Below are 12362 nucleotides of genomic sequence, written 5' to 3'. Positions count from 1 at the left end.
GCAGAGATATGTTAATGACAACACAGGAGTACCAGTGGCATTTCTAGGGCATTGCCTAGGTGCCATGAGCTATGCTAAGTCTTTGACAGGCATTAGCCCCTACAATTTGCACAGCCAGCTACCCTAGGAGCAAGTGGTCTGCTTTTGCAAGTCCAGGTGGGCTGGCTGTGTGGGGCTGCACCTCCAGGGCAGGGGCCACGAGTGGCTTGGTCATCTTGTGTCCCTTTCCTTCTCCCCCAAACACTGTGCACAATGCCTTAGAGACCAGGAACAAAATGATGGCAAGGCCAGGACAAGGGTGAGGCAAGCACACCCCAAATTTAAGGAAACATTCCTTCCTGGGTGCCAACTCTGTACTATGGCAACTTGAGAGTGAGAGCCACCTTAAATTTCGCACACTGGGTGCCACTGTTTGCTTCACCTTAGTCAAGTCCGGGGTAGTGGACTGGTCAGACTGGTGTGTGTGTGTGGATACTGTTCCTCCGCTCTTCAGTCCTGTGACTGACCTTCCCCACTCCGTGCCTCAATTTCCTCCCCTGTAAAATGGGGCTTATGACAATACGGAGGGTTGGAGAGGACATGGAGAAATCTGAATGCTCACACTGCAGGTGGGAAAGTGAAACGGTGTCACTCCTTACTATGCTCAGACAGTGTGGCAGCTCCTCAGAAAGTGACCCACAGAGTTCCTGCCTGGCCCAGCAGTCCCACTCCTAGGTATCTCCCCAAGAGAAACGAAAAAACACAACCACGTGAAGGCTGTTCAGGTGTTCACTGCAGCCTTATTAAAACGGCCAAAATGTAGAAACAACCCAATTGTCGACTAGTGAAGGTATAAACAAAATGTGGTGTTATGAGCTAAATTGTGTCCCCCCCTCCCCCCAATTCTCATGTTGAAGCCTTAACCCAGTGCCTCCGAATGTAACTGTATTTGGAGATAAGGTCTTTCAAGACCTGATTAGTTAAAATGAAGCCGTTGGGTGGGCCCTAATCCAATCTCACTGGTGTCTTTATAAAGAGGAAGAAATTTGGACAAAGACACCAGGGATGGTGTGCACAGAGAAAAGGCCAGGTGAGGACACAGAGAGACAGTAGCCACCTGTAAGCCAAGAGGCCACAGAACAAATCAAACCTGCTGACACCTGGATCTTGACTCTCAACCTCCAGAACTGTGAGAAAATAAATGTGTGTTATTTAAGCCACCCAGTCTCTGGTATTTTGTTAGAGCAGCCCTAGCAAATGTGGCACATCCATACAATGGAATATTATTTAGCCATAAAAATAATGAAATATGGATTCATGCTACAACATGGAAGGACCTCAAAAACATTATACTAAGTCAGCGGTTCTCAACCTGTGGGTCATGACCCCTTTGGGGGTCGAACCGCCCTTTCACAGGGGTCGCCTAAGACCATCGGAAAACACATATATAATTACATATTGTTTTTGTGATTAATCACTATGCTTTAATTATGTTCAATTTGTAACAATGAAAATACATCCTGCATATCAGATATTTACATTATGATTCATAACAGTAGCAAAATTACAGTTATGCAGTAGCAACAAAAATAATTTTATGGTTGGGGGTCATCACAACACGAGGAACTGTATCAAAGGGTCGCGGCAGTAGGAAGGTTGAGAACCACTGCACTAAGTGAAAGAGTTCAAACACGGAAGACCACATATTATATGGTTCCTTCCATAAGAAATGTCCAGTAAAAGCAAATCCATAGAGACAGAAAGTACCTTAGTGGTTGCCTAGGGCTGGGGGACAGGGTGTTAAACAGGGGGATGGAAAGCGACTACTAATAATGGGCACAGAATTTCTTTTGGAGGTGATGGAAATGTTCCAAAATTAGATTGTGGTGATAGTTGCACAACTCTGTAAATATAATAAAAACCAATGAATTGTACACTTTACATGGGTGAATTGTAAGGTGTGTAAATGACATCACAAGCTATTTTTTTTTTAATGGGGCTATTGCTAGTAAGATGCTAGACTTGCCTGGTACATAGTTAGTGCGCAATACATCATAGTTGGTACTCGTTACTATGCTCAAATAAATATCTGCTGCTCACGTGAAAGTTGCCTAAAGTGCCTCAGTGTTCCTTTATTTTGGGGAAACTGACCTGGACAGTCACTGGTGATTTCATGTCCCTAAGTGACCTGTCTCTGTCCACATAGGACTCCCCATTAGCTACTTCTGGCTGCAGCCTGCCTGATGTGGATAAAACCACTTCAGTGTCAGATTCCACAGAAGCCTGTTGAAGTTCCAGCTCTGCCCTTCACACGGTCTGCTCAGCAGGGTTGCTGCACAAATGGCCTGGGCTCTGGTGTGAGGGTGTGGGGGGCCTACATACAGCTGGCATTCAATAAATTGGAAAAAAACACAACACCTATGCATGAGAAAGCCCTTTATTGAGCCCTGAATGCACGCACACCCATTCTTGCTGTTATCCTCGGTGCAGGCTGGTGGCTCGGCCACTAGTCCTACCTAATGAGGGAGGAGCCACAGCCTTCTCACGGAGGTGCAGGAGCAAGGAGGGCAGGAGAGGCTAGTGTAGTGTAATATTGTCTGGTTTCCAGAAACCTTGGAAAAAGGACTTTTCTACTCTGTGCTTCTTTGTCTATTAAATGGGGTTAGCAGAGTCCTCACATCTTTTGGGAGTGTCATGAGCTAACCCACGAGAAAGCACTTAGCATTGTGCCTATGATGTCGCTAAGAGTTCGCTGAAGGTACTGTGTTGGAGCTGGCTGGTCAGGGAAGGCCCAAGGAAACAGAGGCCTTAAGCTTGATTGTACGGAAGAGGAAAAGCAATCCTCTGCCATATGACTGTGGACCCATGGGCAAAGTCCTTACCTCTCTAGGCTGCAGTTTCCCCAAGCTGGGCTGGGTGACCCCTAAAGTTTTTTCCAGCTAGAAAGTCCTTCATCCTAAATAATGCACAATGCTGCTATTACTCTATCCCCCAACATCCCTCTCCAGGGAGCTCAGAAGACACTAGGCTTTGTACCAGGAGACCTACAATCCCATTTCTAGAAGTGCTGAAGTCAGGCTGTGTCCAACCTCAGGCCTCAGTCTTTGGGATGTCTACCATCAACCCATGGCTGATCCCAAACCATCTCCACTGTGGTTCTGCACGCCGGAGACCCCTTGCTCTTGGGAACAATGGGAATCTTCCAGCTGTCCTGAACTGGGTGGCTCTGGGAATCAATTCCATGACATGAACTTCCCCCAAAGAAAGGAACAGGCTGATCTATTGGACAACGAAACCCCAGCGCTCTCTGTAAGGGGAGGTTAGGAGAGGGCTTGTGCTTCTCTCCTTCCTGCCTGGAGCCACCATCAGCCTTTCCCCAAAATTTCTTGGCCAAGGGGCAGTCTCTTTTGCCAGCTCCTGGCTGTCAGTCCATATTCCTCTATGCCACTCTCCCACAGAAAAGCAAAGATACTCCCCATCCCTGATAGCATTGACATCCTGGCTTCTGCCTGCCCTCTTTGGGCCACCACCCACCATAAACAACTTGGCCATGACATCCAGCTCTGCCCAGGCTGTGTGCAAATATCTTAAAGGAGCTGTTTTCAAAAAGACCAGGGTGCAGTGCAAATGCCAATAATTTCTAAACCTCCTCCTCCATAGGCCAGGAAGATTGCATGAGGGCTCTGGGTATACCCAGGGGCTGGGGGAGCCGGAGGTGGCTTTGTCGTTAAAGCAGTTCAGCTCAGTCTTATATTTTAAGAACAGCGGGAAAGTAATGTCAGCTGAAAGGGGTTTTCTGTGTGCTATTTAACTAAATGGCTCTACAGCTGGAGAGAGCCATAGGCAGACGTGTTATGATTCATAGGCTCCCAATTACAATGATCCTCTGTTATTGTATGAAAACAGCAACACAGCCATTCTCCACCCTCCCAATGCCCGCTCCCTGCATCCCCTACCCCCATTGGCTGCTGAGGCTGTTGAGCATCCTGAAAGTAGCATCCCAGATTCTCCTCCGTGTCCAACTTTGCAGCTTTCTGACCACTGGGATTCCTTCTCTGCAGAGCCGAGGAGGAGGGTGGAGGGGGTGCAGGGCCCCTGGGGAACATTCTGCTAGAGACATGATAAAGGCTTTAGAAGTGTGTGTGTGTGTGTGTGTGTGTGTGTGTGTGTGTGTGTGTGTGAGAGAGAGAGATTTGGAATTCTCTCCTGTTTTGACTAAACTCACATACAGACATGCAAGCACGTGTGCACACATGCCCACATCCCTTCAGCAGAACAGCAATCAGACTGTCCAGAAGCACGTTCTAAAACTGGCCCTTCTCTGCACACTTCCTTGCAGGCAGGGTGGGGCTGGCCTCCAGAAGACTTCAGAAAGACGTGGGGACGACTAAGAGCTTTGGCGTCTGAGTGACCTGAGTTTGAATGCTGACTCAGCTACCTTCGCTCTGTGCCTTAAGCACATGCCTAACCTCTCTGAACGCTGACTTCCTGTCTTTAAAATGGGGCTCGGTCCCTGTACTCCTCATAACCAGACTGAATTGCATAGTGAAGGGAAAGCGTTAGGTGGAGGAGTGCCCGGTACATGCAGAAGTCCCCTCTTATCTAAGGCTTCGCTTTTCGCCATTTCAGTCACTCAGGGTCGACTGCGGTCTGAAAATATTAAATAGAAAATTCCAGGAATAAACAATTCATAAGTTTTAAATTGTGTGCTGTGCTGAGTAGATGAAATCTTGTGTTGTCCCGCTGCATCCTGCCTGGGATGAAAATCATTCTTTGGCTAATGTATCCACACTGGACATGCTCCCTGCCCATTACTGGGTTATCAGAGCGACTGCTGGGGTATTGAGGTGCTTGTGTTCAAGTCACCCTTATTTTACTTAATAATGACAAATTCACATAACTTTTGTTACAGTATATTTTATAGTTGTTCCGTTTTATTAGTTATTGTTGGTAATCTTTCACTGTGCTTTATTTATAAATTAAACTTTATCATAGGTATGTATGCACAGGAAAAACACACACAATATGTATAGGGCTCTGTGCTATCTGTCATTTCAGGCATCCATTGGGGGTCTTGGAACATATTCCCTGTGTATAAGGGGGGGCTACTGTAATAGGTGCTCAGTTTGGGGAGCAGTTGCTGTTCTTAAGATGCCAAATACTGCGTGTTTGTGGTGTGTCTGGGTGTGTAGGGAGCTTTGTATTAATTCCATCTCATCAGCCAGAGTGGACAAGGCTGGGGTCAGGATGGCCACGGGGGGCACATGTCAGCTCCTGTGAGCAGTCCTTTTCTCGACTCTTTCCGCAACACGGATGTAAACTGTCATGTTTGAACAGCCCATGCATCCATGCACGCTGCTCCTCCTGGATTTAGACTTCTGGTTCTTCCTCGGTTGCCTGCACATGCTTTCGAGCCCAGGAGCTGCAGCTGCAGGCATCCAGCCAGGCTCAAGGAGAACCTGTAGCCCAGGAATTCCACTCACTCCTCCCTCCCCCTCTGCACAGCAGGTTCCTTCTCTCGCCCACCATCTGGCCTGAGCCCCCAATGGGGAGGATTCTCTCCCAAACTCCATTTGGCCACTCTCTGAGCCTCTGAGCCTCTGGGATACGTGAACCTACTCCCCACACTGAACTTGACAGCAAGTGGTTCCCAGGCTTTTGCTCATGCCCCCTGCAGAGTAAACCCCACATGGCATTAAACCCAGGAAGGTGAACCCAGCATGCAGTTCCCACTTTCCTATCCCAAACCAGGCCTCTGCTCCCCTAAAATATACCACAGACCTCATACACCTAAGTGAATGCCTGGGTCACACCCCTTTATATTGATCCCCCACAGATCAATAGCACAAGCATTTCATTCACTGCAGAGTCCAGGCGTTAAATACTATTGCAGAGAAACATTGTGTAAGAAGATTTAATCTCCAGTAAGTGTTTCTGGTACAAGGGGACTGGCGGTGGAGCAGAAAGAGGAAGACAGTGTGTGAATTGTGGCTTTTAGCAGGTGGGCTGTCCATCCCGGGGTAAAGACAGGGGTCGGCAAGAAAACTGTTTCCGGCCCTGGTCTCCTCTGTTTCATTTTAAAGTTTAGGTGGGAACTGACGTGCTGTTGTCAGGACTGTCTTCTTCCTTGGGGGTCTGATACGCACACACGTGCGCGCACACACACACACACACACACACACTCACACACACTCACACACTCACACTCCTGCCAATCAACCCCTGTTACTGGTAAATGCATGACTACACGCATAAGAACAGGAAACAGATTGTGGGTGGATGTTCTTAAAATCACAGCCTGTTCGATGTAGGGAGGGGGCCTTAGAAAAGGGTGGAGGAAGGGATCGGGAGGGAATTTTCTCTTTCAGTTAAAAATGAAACTACCTTGTCAGTACGAAGAACAGCGTCCACTTTATTGTCTACCACAGGCACATGTCATAGCCAAACATCCTTTCAGAACTGCCTGGATTTGACCATGACGCAGCACATTGCAGTACCTGAGCACTGCACCAGGGTCTCCCTACCACAGTCGGGAGAGTGCCTGTGTGCAGGGGGAGGACGGAGGAGAATAGCAATGAGATGGGGACAGGCTGGCTCTCAGAATCAGCGATAAAATCCATGCATGTTAATTACTTGGCACCTCAAGGACGCTACAGTAAAGCCACATCCTAGAGGTGAGGACAGTGACCTTGATGGTGGTGGAGGCGATGGTGGTGACAACGGGTAACATTTAGTGAGTACAACCTATGCTAAGCGCTTTTATTGATTTCTTCTTGAGCTTCACAGCAACCCACAATACAGCTAGCTACTAGAATGATCTCCATTTTTGAGGGACAAGGAAACTGAGGTTTAGAGAGGTAAGGAATAGCCCAAAGTCATAAAGCTGGTAAGTTGAGCAGAGAATCAGGGATGTGGGTCCTTGCTGGAGGAATCCTGCGTGGGAAACTTAACGGCAGTGCCTCTGAGGCCCTCTGCTCTCATCCCCTGCATTTAGAAAAGGGGAGGGTCATGACCAAAGTTATCGTGCTGAGGAGTGGAGTTGCAGGTAGGACCCAGGAGCCGAGGGTCAGGAGAAGGGCAAGTGTAGTGTTTGGGGAGTCATTGGTATCTCCTTCTATGGTTTCCAGTCCCGCTAACTGAGTAATTACACAGGCTTAATTTTGGATTCTTAGTGGCGGGGACGGAAAAGAAAATCTTCCCATCACCCCTCGCTTTCTCATTGTATGCTGGCTTCTTTTTGCCCTGAGGCAAAACTGGTGCCCTGGTCTGAAACTTTCCAGAGCTCGTTGTATTTCAAATAAGAATCAAGCTGATTTGTCCCACAAAGCACACTGCTGTGAGTTTCCCCTTCCTGTAACACACGGCATTCCCTCCTCAGCAACTTGCCATAACTCCCCAGCACCTGTAGATGAGTCCCCAGTACCCCCAGATCTGGTGTCATCTCTTCGACACCTTCCCTGCATCCCTGCTCCATCTCTCCCCAGGACACACACAGCTCCCAGGGTGCAGCTTCCATTTCAAATACCTTTCTTCCTCTTCTCATCTTAGGCTGCGCACACTTGATCTGCCAACTCAACAGCTGCTCATTCACTCCTTCCGCCTTACAAGTTTGGTCATGGCACCAAAGTGCCTAACTAAAAATATTTGATTGCCACTCCCTGGTAGGTTTGGGAAGCTGCGTGGCAAAGAGCCAAGTTGTGGTCAATAAGCTAAGGACAGAAGTCCCTCGGAGACATGTTCCTTCCCAGAGGGAAGAGTAAAGCCATCCTCTTAGTGCCTCGCTCACCCTTCTTCCTCTTCCCTGGAATGCAGATGTGAGGCCTGGAGATGCAGCAGCCACCTTCCTACCAGGAGACCATAGCCCTGGGCCAATGAGAGTCTAGCTTCCCACCGGCACAGCTGAGGCCTTGTCCCACCCGCCCTTCTTGCTGTCTGACACCAATGAGCCTCCATCTGGTGAAGTCACCGGTGGTCAGGTTGCTGTGAGCAGCTCAGTGCAGTGATGTCTGATACACCTCCAGACACTCTTCCTCCTCATTCCTGGGCCAGACCAGATGCTACCCACACTAGGATATGCTCCATGGCTCTTTCCCGCAGAGAATAATCATGCCCTTCATTGTGCTTCCGTGTAGTTACTTTTCTCAATTACAGCACCTACTTCATCCTGCTCGATGCAGCCTAATGATTGTTTCCCTGCCTGTCTGCTCAAACTCCTGGAGCGTAAGGGGCTCCATCTCCCCAGCATTCCTGTAGTGTCTGCAGCAGTGCACTGCTCTGGCGCGTGGGATGCACGGCACTCCACTTACTAGCTGTTTGGTCTTGGGCCCCAAGTTAGAGAACCTCTCTGTGTCTTGGCTTCCTCGTCTATAAAAAGGAGAGAGAGAGAGAGAGTGCTTAGCTCACAGGATTGTCACAAGGACAGAACAGTTTAATCATACTTAACATGGCTCCTGGCATGTAAGTGCTCAATGACAACAGGCGCTTGTGGGTGTGGTGAACCGCATAGTTGCTGAAGGGACAAGGAAATCAACACATAGTTGGTAAGTAAATGAATAAAGGAATGAAACTCAGGAAGATTCCTATGAGCTCAGACCACAGGGCAGCGGTCACGGTTCCCCTTTCCCGCCTGTGCCTGACCCTTTCCTTTTCATTTCCAACTAGGTTTTCCCCCATCCAGGGAGCTGCTCTAATGGAGTGTTTCAAGGTAAAATGTAAGGCCAGGCTTCGAACGCTGACTTCGTTTTTTGCTGTGCAGCTTTGGGCAACTTTCTTCACCTCTCTGAGCCTCAGTTTCTTCAACTATAAACTGGGGATAACAATAATACTAATCTCATAGGGTTACGGTGAGAATGGAATGAGAAAGCAAGGAAAATAAACAGCATTGTGCCTGGCATACTGAAATACATAGTAAGTGTTAGCAACGGTTATCAGACACAGTCATTATTCTTTTTGTCAAATGCAATGCATGCCACCAAATCAGGTGGCCCTGCTGTGGATGAGAAACCTGGAGAGGAGCTACTTTCAGCCCCCTGGGAGCATGTCAAGATACCCTGCTTTCACATCAGGGAGAAAACCCTTCTTGAGTGCCGACAAACAGCTATGTCTCTGATCTTTTCCTTTAAATGGGGGATTATTTAATATACTGCAGGTGCTCAAATGATGTCACTTCATTATGACGTTGATGAGGAAAAAGACATTGATTCCCAAGCCGGACCACTGCCTGTGTGGAGTTTGCATGCTCTCCCCATGTCTTTGTGGGTTTCCCCCCACATTCCATGGATGTGCATGTTAGGAGAATTGGTGTGTCTAAATTGTGTCAGTCTGAGTGTGAGGGGAAAGGTGGGTTCGTGCCTCGCACCCCCAGCTGCTGGGACAGGCTACAGCCACCTGAGACCCCGAACCGGAATATGTGAGTTGAATTATCTTACTTATTTTTATTAATCTTTCTTGAATGAATGTACAGCTCACATTTATGTCCATGTTTAACGTTAGAAGTGTTTTGGGTCTTTATTTACAAATGTGGTGAGGTTTCTGTGATTAGAAATAGGCTGTTGTCACTTAAATCCTGTTTATGTCAATTAGCCTGGGGTCGAACGGGTTTCCTTATGAGTCATTTCGATTGAAGTTGCAGTTTCCGTGAACCTATTGACGAGGTCAAGTGAGGACTTACGGTATCTGATTTACCTTCAGACCTTGGCCGCTGACTTTTCCCCGTAAGAGCTAGCTGCTAACTTGAGGTGGATCTTTAGTTGACATCCAACTTGGCTAGAAGGTAGGAACCACAAGGGAGTAATCCAGGAGCAGAGCTTTTAAACAGCAATGATAGTCCCACAGTTCACAGGTCCAGTTATTGTCAGTGGCGCACATTTCAATCTTACTTATAGAATTATTCCCTTCTGGCCTTAAAAGAAGAAGTGTATACAGCTCTATATAACTTTTCCTTTAAACTTAAATCAAGCCTTTATGTTAGACCCATTCAAGCACTTGACAGCTCCATTAATTTATTTTTACTATTAAACATGCCATTTTACAAGCTATTTATTCCACTTGGTTGTCATCCAAATGCTTTTTGACATCACTGCCCTGGGACTGAACTGCTCAGAGCCCTCCTAGGTAGAAAGTCACTGTTTGGAATCTTGAAGAGCTCTCAGCACCTCGCCCCCTTCTCTTCAACAGGCATTAATTTCTGCTTTCTATCAAGGAGTGAGAGTGTCTGTGAGTGTGTGTGTATCTCTGTGTTTCCAGAGGGTAATTGTGGGAGGTTTGAGTGAGCTAAGGGATGAAGGGGAGGGAATCTGGCCTCCCAAATCCTGCCCAACAGGCCTAATGCTAACTTGGAGAGAAGGTGATCATCAGAGATCAGGTTGGGGAAGAACTCTGGGGGCCTGAAAAGACTTAGGGATTTTGGGGCCCAAGCCAGGCAGCGACTCTTTTAAATGGGAGGGGTCCGGAGAAAGTCCTCATTTCCCACCTTCCTCCCACCGATCTCTGGGACAAGCAAAAGGCCATCGCAAAACAGGTGAAGGCAGAGACCCCCACTGGCGTGGCAGCCCATCCATCAGGTGGCAGCCTGAGCAAATCACAACTTGGCTTCCCCCAAGTTTTCTCCCCAGACTAACAAGCCACCCTCCTCCGCTCCTCTGCCTCCAAGCACTGCACAGCTGCGAGGCCAAGGGGACCATCCTGTGATGCCCCCCTGGTCCCCAACTTTCCGCCCACCTTCCTCTCCGAAGCCTCTTACAAAGCGGCCGGGACAAGGGCAAGTTTGCCAAGGTTTGGCTACCCAGTCCCGAGGAAGCCACAAAGAGGCTGCCACACCAACCAAGATGAACCTCTCGCGTGGGGCAGACGCCGAGCGCCAGCTGCCATTCCGGGACGAACGTGGGCTGGGGCTGGCAGAGGCGGCCGGCGGGCGGGCGTGGGCCAGCCTGCGGCGGGCAGCCTGGCCGGGGACCCCGAGGTCCCCCGCAGCCCCCTCCCCTCGCGGGTGGCCCGGCACCTGAGCGGGGCGTGGGGACAGCGCCGCGCTCTGGCCCTGCCCGCGGCAGGTAGCTCGGGTGCCCGCCCGCCCGCGCCGCGCGCCCGCTGCCTGCAGCCACCAGGAGCGACGAGAGAGGAGCGGCAGCCTCAACCCACGGCGTCATGCTTCCTGCCACCACATTACGGCGAATCGTCACCAGGCGAGGGGAGAAGAGGGGAGAGCGGGGGAGGGCGGGGAGCGCCGCACGCAGCCCCCCGGCTGCCCCAACCCGCCGAGACCGGCCACGTCCCCGCCGGAGTCCCCGCGGGACCTGCCCCGTTTGCACAAAGCGCCGCGGCCGGGCCGGGAAGGAAGGGAGCCGGCCCCGAAATAAATAAATAAAGCAAAACAGTCGGGTCTACGTAACGCCCTGTCGAAAGCGGACGCCATATTTTTTTGTGGCTTATGTCGACATAGGGAAACGTAGACATGTTTTTCCTCCTCCTCCTCCTCTCGGGCTGGCTCCCATTTAGGCAAACTTGTAATCAAAACTCTTTTTTAAAAAAACCTCTCCCCCACCCCGGATCTCCGTCTTTCCTCCCACCCGCAAAAAAAGAGAAGAGCCTGCACCCCCCTTTTCCGCACCCCCCTTTCCGATCAGCAACCCGGCCAAGTCCCATTAACAACACATTTTCGGGAGCCGCGGCGGCGGCGGCGGCGGCGGTGGGAAAGTTGGGCTGAGTGGCCGGCGCCGGGCGTGCGGGGCGCGGGGCTGGCGGCGCGGGGCGGGGGCTGCGGGGCGCCGAGGCGAAGTTTCTTACCTGCGCCGGGGCTGGGAGCGCGGGGACCCGGGCCGGGAGCGTGGAGACGCGGCACGGGCTTTCCAAAATGGAACTCTGCTGGCTGCCCCCACCCACTCCCCACTCCCCACCGGGCGCCCGGCTCGGGCTCCGTGGGAAAGCGGGGCCAAGCCAGCCCGCCGGACCGACAGACAGAACAAGCCCTCGTACGGAGAACAGTGGCCAAAATTTTTAAAAGAAAAAGCAAAAAAAAAAAAAAAGAAGGAAAAAAAGAGGGGGAAAAAAAAATGTCTCGATCAGTGGGGAATCTACGCCAAAACCCACATGATCTGTAACGTCAGCATGCGTATTTGCATACGATACCACCACCCGAGCTGCCACCCGGGCTCGGGTTCCGCAGAAAGTTACAAAGTGAAATTCAGCCCCCTCCCGAGTCGCCGGCGAAATGTCATTTTTTTTCAGGCGGAAACTGGGGTTGGGGGGGACGCTATCCCTAAAGGCGCTGGTCCCTAGCCAAGGTTAGGGGGGAGTGGGGGGCAGTAAATTAACTTAAAAGTCTGAGCCCAGTAACGGAGTCAGTGGAATTTCTGCGAGGGGAGGAGGGGGAGGCGCGAGCGAGATCA

At 50.2% G+C, this 12362-nt stretch overlaps 1 protein-coding gene across 2 annotated transcripts in view; it reads right to left on the bottom strand.

The window, feature by feature from the left end:
• ZHX2 (zinc fingers and homeoboxes 2) overlaps window positions 1-12142 on the bottom strand; it is a 122729-nt gene extending 110587 nt beyond the window's left edge. For both annotated transcript variants that reach the window (XM_036338195.1, XM_036338194.1), the window contains exon 1: window positions 11761-12142. The gene's annotated coding sequence lies outside the window, so the exon portion shown is untranslated. The remainder of the gene's footprint in view (window positions 1-11760) is intronic.
• Between the last annotated feature and the right edge of the window lie 220 nt (window positions 12143-12362).

Source organism: Myotis myotis, unplaced genomic scaffold, assembly GCF_014108235.1.
Source record: "Myotis myotis isolate mMyoMyo1 unplaced genomic scaffold, mMyoMyo1.p scaffold_m19_p_16, whole genome shotgun sequence".
Lineage (NCBI taxonomy): Eukaryota > Metazoa > Chordata > Mammalia > Chiroptera > Vespertilionidae > Myotis > Myotis myotis.
This window is presented reverse-complemented; position numbering and strand designations above follow the sequence as displayed.